This window comes from Lutra lutra, chromosome 9 (genome assembly GCF_902655055.1).
Source record: "Lutra lutra chromosome 9, mLutLut1.2, whole genome shotgun sequence".
NCBI lineage: Eukaryota > Metazoa > Chordata > Mammalia > Carnivora > Mustelidae > Lutra > Lutra lutra.
The window spans coordinates 46407102-46413784 of NC_062286.1; the positions used below are offsets into that span (position 1 = coordinate 46407102).

Below are 6683 nucleotides of genomic sequence, written 5' to 3' on the forward strand. Positions count from 1 at the left end.
TATCTCTGTATCCAAATCTCCTTTTTATAAGGCACAGACAGATTGGATGAGGGGCTCATCCTACTCCAGTAGGACCTCATCTTAACTAATATTACTGTAAGTCTTAACTAATCACATGTGCAATGACCTATCTCCAAATAAGGTCACATTTTGATGTACTGTGGATTAGGACTTCTGTGAATGGATTTTGGGAGAGGAGACAATATAACCAATTAACAGCTAATTCATAGGATTTTTTTTTGTGAAGACTCAGTAAAATATTGTTTAAAAAGTATTTAGCCCAATGTTTGGCACATGGGCTGAAGAAGCTATCTGATATCAAGGAGTATGAAACATTTTATTTATGCAAAATGTTGCAAGTATTTTTTTATCATTTCCATTTCTCTTTCTCTCACACACAATACACATTCATATACAACACACACACACAATTTTTGCAGCCAAAATATTTCCATGTTTTCTTTTTTGTGATTTCCACCTTTTGTATTTTCATGCAGTGTTTCTCTACATAAAGAGTATGACGTATGCCTCTTTTACCAGTCTTTATTCCCTATAACAAAAAATTGTGTGACAAAGAAATAATCTGCACAGGTTATATGTTACAAGTGGCAGAATTCTGTTTGTCTTTTCTACAACATTTTGCTGTCTCAACCTCAAAAATTTATTTTGAAAGCTAAACCCACCATCCTGAAAACCAGCTGGCTTCATAAAATGGGTCATTTGTAGACAACAGCCTTGGTCAATAATGCAATGCTATTCCATACAGAGAAGGCAAGCTCACACATCAAAAGGTCCCCAAACTTTACACTTTGTAAGGACTTGTTCATAATATTCTCACAAGAAATTGCTTTTTGTAGAGAATTCACTGTAGGCTGTCAAAACAAATGTGAAACTTTCTGGCTTGAAAGTCATGGTTAATACACATCCTGTTGCTACAGTGACAGCTGTAGCAGGCAGAGTTGTCCATTATAAAAGGATCAACATTAGATGGATTTTAATCACACAAAAAAAAAAACGCTTAGAGAATCATGAGGTCTCGAAGCGCTGTATAGATGCCTAAAATTAAAATGGCAACAAAAAATGAACACAGATGATAAACATATCAAGACGTGTCAATTGGATGATTTCACACCATTTTTCTCTTTACCATAGAACTGGTTTTCATGTAAATGTATAGAAAATGTACCAAAATTAAGTATTTTAAATGTTTTATTCCTGAACAACACCAGAGGTTCTAGTAGCCACTTCCAAAACATGATACGGCAGATTGTCATGAGAATTAGCTGACACATTCCATGTGAGGATCTTAGAGAAGTGCCCCGCTATGAGACTTGTCTTATCCTCACTGTCATCATTACTATTTTATTAGAAATAATTTTTTTATAAAACATCTAAATTCAATTGTGTGTTTTTTACTTATTACCTAGAAGACTACAAATAAGAGAGAAATGTATATAATAAGTTTTTATTTTTTCAGAAGCTGAAATTGTTCGCACTTTTTCTTTTTCTCATCACTGCTCTCTCAATTGGCCAGCATCTTAGAACAAGCAATCTTTTTTGTTTGTGCGTCACCTCAAAGCATACAAAATACAGCAATACTACGATGGAATTGTTTGCATGTCACAGATGAACTACCCGGAGCTCCATAATACTTCTCAAGGACATCACTGACTATAGAGCAGGAGTAATTTAAAAATATAAATATTTCAGAATCTAATGGAACAAATGGTGAAACTTCTGATATCATAACCAAATGCAGCACAGAGGTAATGGTCACATTACTATATTGCTTTTTACAGAGCCTTTAACTTCAAATGGTCTCAACACAGCACCATTAATTTAGGAGCTGGTGGAAGAGACAGAACACAGGGGTGAATTAAAGGTGAGTTTTTAGCCTTAAAAACAATGTTTAGTCAAGCCACTTGGCTCTATTTACTTGAGCACAGGCCAGACCAGAAATAAATATACTCAGAACCTACCAAGTTTTGAGGAAACAATATTTCTAAAGAACTTCCAAGCCAGGTTTATAATAGCTTCTTGCTGTCAAATTACCAAAACAATCTCACACCTTCAAATCTCCACCAACAGGAACAAAGCTAAAGCTGTGTGGCCTCCAGGAAGGATAGCTTTGCCAATGCTCACCTTGTTGTGACCATGAGAGAAAATGGACAGATGTACTTCTCAGATGGAAGAGCCAGAGGTCATGGAGGGAAAGAGAAGACAGAACCAGGGGTTGCCAGATGGGTTAATCATAGAAAGCTCTCCACTGCCAGGAAAATAAGTTCTCAGTATTCTTTCCAAACAGGATAGGCTAATTGCTCGGGCCCACACCAGATGATGGCTGTATGGTCCCCATTTTTTTCTCTTTTCTAAATGGAAGTTTTTATTATAGTTATTTATTGTCTTCTTATACTATTTTCCCTCTCATATTAGGTATCCCAGGGTTGCAGAGCAGATAAATGACTTTAAATTATAATTGACAAGACCACACAAGCTTCATGTAGATCTGATGAAGAGGGCTGCTGAAAATTGAGCTATATACAGTTACCAGATGCAGAAGAAGTTTTTACCTCTCAGCAGAGAAATAAGTACATGTGTGAATGGAAGAAGGGCATGTAAAGATGTAAACAGTTAAATAGGAGCTATCACAGAGACTGTATTGGCTATCAAATATTCCTTTCACCTTATTCCTTAAAATAGAACTCTTATTTTAACCTGGGCTGACTTTATTCATAGCTAAAAGTATACATTTTCCAATCTCTTCTGAAGGTTGAAATGGACAAGGAAATGTAAACAGAAATTACTGTGTAGCGTTCTAGTAATTCACTTTAAGACCAACTCAAACATGAGGGTCAACATTTTACCATTTCACCCTTTTCTTTCCAACTTGTAATGTAAGCATTATGGTTGGAATCCTGCAGCTTTTGTGTGACTTTGAAACTGGAAGCAATACACTAAAGACAGGATGGCAAACAGAAAAATGGATCATGACCAAGATGGCCTTAATGCTGCCCTCAAATTGACTAATGCTAGGCAGGATTTGTCCTGACTATAAGTCTTTTTCTTAGCACATTTAGTTTAGAAAACTTGTAATTGCAAATCCTTTCTCTACCCCTTTGAAACGTACCTGAATTTCCTTAAAGCCTAAGACTCAAAAAGTTCTTTCTCAAGGGCCGGAAACCATCTCTATGAAATGTTAACATCAAAGGAAGAAAAGCCTATCTCCCAGTCTCTGTGGAAGGACAGAAGCTTAACTTAGGTGGGCACCTTCCTCCAACTTGTAAAACTACCTCTTCTCAGGAAAAGTGGAAGAAGTTTACTTTTCCTCTGGGTAAAGCTAATAAGTAAACACTAATGTCCTATGCCCCTGTCTCCTGCCACAAAAGGTCTTAAAACACTCTCCTGCTCTTTGTTTCAGTGGAGCTGAGTACTGTGACCTAGTCTGTGTTCTTTCCTCTATTGCTGATGATAGTATCAGAGTCAATCAATTTCTGTCTGCTCATCTTGTCCAGCGAGTTTTGTTTTTTGTTTTTGTTTTGTTTTGTTTTGTTTTTTAAACCCTAATGATTTTGTGAAACCACAAGTATATATCTTACCTCCAAACTTCTTTGACATGATAAAATAAACTCCCGATTTAAGTGACTATAGTCAGGGTCAATTCTAACAGGAGTCAAATGCAATTCCTAACTGATAGAAAGCTGTCAAATGTCAAACTGAGTAAGGAAACTGGTAAACCTATGGAAAAATTTACTAGGGCCCATAGAGTATAACCTAGAAGTGAACTTATCAGAATTACAATAATCTAATCTCTTTTTATTTTCTAAGAGAAGGATAGAAAGTATTAATGTAATTGGAACCTTATAAATTTAATTACACACGTTAAATTTCAAAATAACCTTTGGAAGATGAAATAATGAAGTATGTGCTTTTCAAAACTATACAAGTAAAACTTTGACTAAGAAAATAAGGGCTTAATTAATCCAAAAGAAGATCAGTAAATCAAAAATAAAAATGAAGTATATTAAAAATCCAGAGAGCTAGAATGTACAAACAGAAGTATTTCACCACCAGATGCTAATTAATGTGAAGTGAGGGAAGTGTTAACTTGATTGTAATCACTTCACAATGGATATGTATATAAAATCATCATATTGTATACCTTAAAAAATTCCCATTCTACAACCTAGCCATATACAATTTGAATTTGTCAATCATACCTCAATAAAGCTGGAGAAAAAAGTTCTATATTCAGGAGATCTAAAAAGTACCTCAAAATATATAACATAAAGATTTAAAAAACCAGCTATCGATCACACTCTTTAAGTAATTGAGAAGTTAGGCAGGAGAAAACACACACACACACACACACACACACACACACACACAATTTGCATAGTACAATTAGACTTAATAGACATATTTAAAAATCCTTACATAAGAAAAAATCACGAATATACACTTTTGTCAACCACACATGGAACACTTACAAGTAAGATCCACATTGTAGGTTGCAAAACAAATCTTAAATATCAAAGAATCAGTATCATGTATACCACAGTGTTGTCCTTACAACATAATTAAAAGAGAATAGCAGCAGAAACCATTACCTGTTTGAAGAACATTTTAAAACCATCTTCTGAATTGACCAAAGAAGATACCCTGAGGGGAAAGAAAAATACTTATAACTAAATGGATAATGAAAATAACATATATTGAAACTCATGGTATATAGCTTTTTTTTTTTTTTTTTACGGTATGTAACTTAAATGGTACTTAAAGAGAAAGATACAGAAAAGTCTTAATAAGTAGTTTTAAATACTATGAAGAAAAAATTGAAGGATCAAATATAATGAAGGGTCAGAGTTAAGATGTTGAAAAAGACTGACTTAAAAGTATACTTAAGGGGGCGCCTGGGTGGCTCAGTGGGTTAAGCCGCTGCCTTCGGCTCGGGTCATGATCTCAGGGTCCTGGGATCGAGGCCCGCATCAGGCTCTCTGCTCGGCGGGGAGCCTGCTTCCTCCTCTCTCTCTACCTGCCTCTCTGCCTGCTTGTGATCTCTCTCTGTCAAATAAATAAATAAAATCTTAAAAAAGAAAAAAAAGTATACTTAAGGTAATAAAGAGCAAAAAGGTAAAAAGCAGAAAAAATACATAATCAGGAGGACTACAAGTTTTTTAAGTAGTAATAAAATAAACAAACATCCAATTAGAATGAATCAAGAAAATGATAAAACACTCAAGTATTTCAGGAACTGAAAAGAAATATATTATAGATGCAGTAGAAATTATAAAGATAACATAGATGACTTCATGCTCTTATAATTGAAAACTTCCTAGAAGCACCTAGGAACTATCCTTACACATTGACTCTAAGATAAACAGAAAACCTGAATAATACTAGAACATTAAAAAATGAATCAGTCAATACTTCCTACAAAGAAAACTCTAGACCCAGGTGGTTTTATAGGTAAGTACCATATAATATGAGATTAAGAGATTTCAGTCTCACTCATAAGTGTCTAAATAATAGAAAATGAAGGACACTCTACAGTTCATTTTATAACAATAAGATAATTGTAACATAAAAATTAGATAAGAATTATAAAATAAAGTTATAGGCCAATGTATTCAACAACCTAGGTAAAAAAAAATCCTAAACAAAATATTGCATGAATCCAAGCCAAATATATGAAAATATAATAAATCATGCCAAAATATTTCTATTTCAGGAATTCTAGGTTGGTTTCATATTAGAAACTGATTATTGAATTCACTGTTTACCTATGTTAATTGAATGTAGAAAAAACAAGTGATGGTCTCAACTGATACAGGACACTCATTTGATAAAATTCGAAACCCATTCATAATACAACAAAACTTTAACAAACTAAAAATAAAAAAGAATATAGCAAATACTACACTTAGTGGTAAAATATTATAGCTATTCATTTTCAAATCAAATATAAGACAGTGATGTCCAGTATCACTGTTTCAACATTTTCTAAATTTCTTGATTATGCAGTAACATAAGAAAAAGGAAAATAAAAGGAGATATAGAAATAGGAAATGATGAAATTAGCATTTGCTTCAGCAGCACATATACTAAAATTGGAATGATACAAAGAAGATTAGCATGGTCCCTGCACAAGGAAGAGACACACAAATTCATGAAGCATTCCATATTTTTATGCTAAATGAAATAAGTCAAGCATAGAAAGACAATTATCATATGATTTCACTCATACATGGAACATAAGGAAGAGAACAGAGGACCACAGGGGAAAGGAAGGAAAACTGAAGGTGGAGAAATCAGAGAGGGAGACAAACCATGAGAAACTGTGGACTCTGGCAAATAACCTGAGGGTTTCAGAGGGGTGGGGGGGGGAGAAGTGATAACCAGGTGATGGGTATTAAGGAGGGCATGTGTTGTGATGAGCACTGGGTATTATGCACAACTAACGAATCACTGAACACTACATCAAAACTAATGATGTACTATTCAGTGGCTAACTGAACATAATAAAAAAAAAGGATTAAAGAGAAAAAGGAAAGGATGAAATTAAACTGTAATTGTTATAGAAAATATGACTGTATACAGAGAAAAAAAGTAAAGGCATCATGATTTCATATATTTGTTCACATTGCTGTTATCTATCTAATAGACCCATGCTTGTCAATCCAGTC

The 6683-nt window shown here is 34.1% G+C and overlaps 1 non-coding gene across 1 annotated transcript; it reads left to right on the plus strand.

Moving 5' to 3' along the window:
- The first annotated feature begins 6081 nt into the window (after positions 1-6081).
- Positions 6082-6186, plus strand: LOC125110130 (U6 spliceosomal RNA). Its single transcript, XR_007130462.1, has one exon. It is a non-coding gene; the product is annotated as a U6 spliceosomal RNA (small nuclear RNA).
- Positions 6187-6683: the final 497 nt, after the last annotated feature.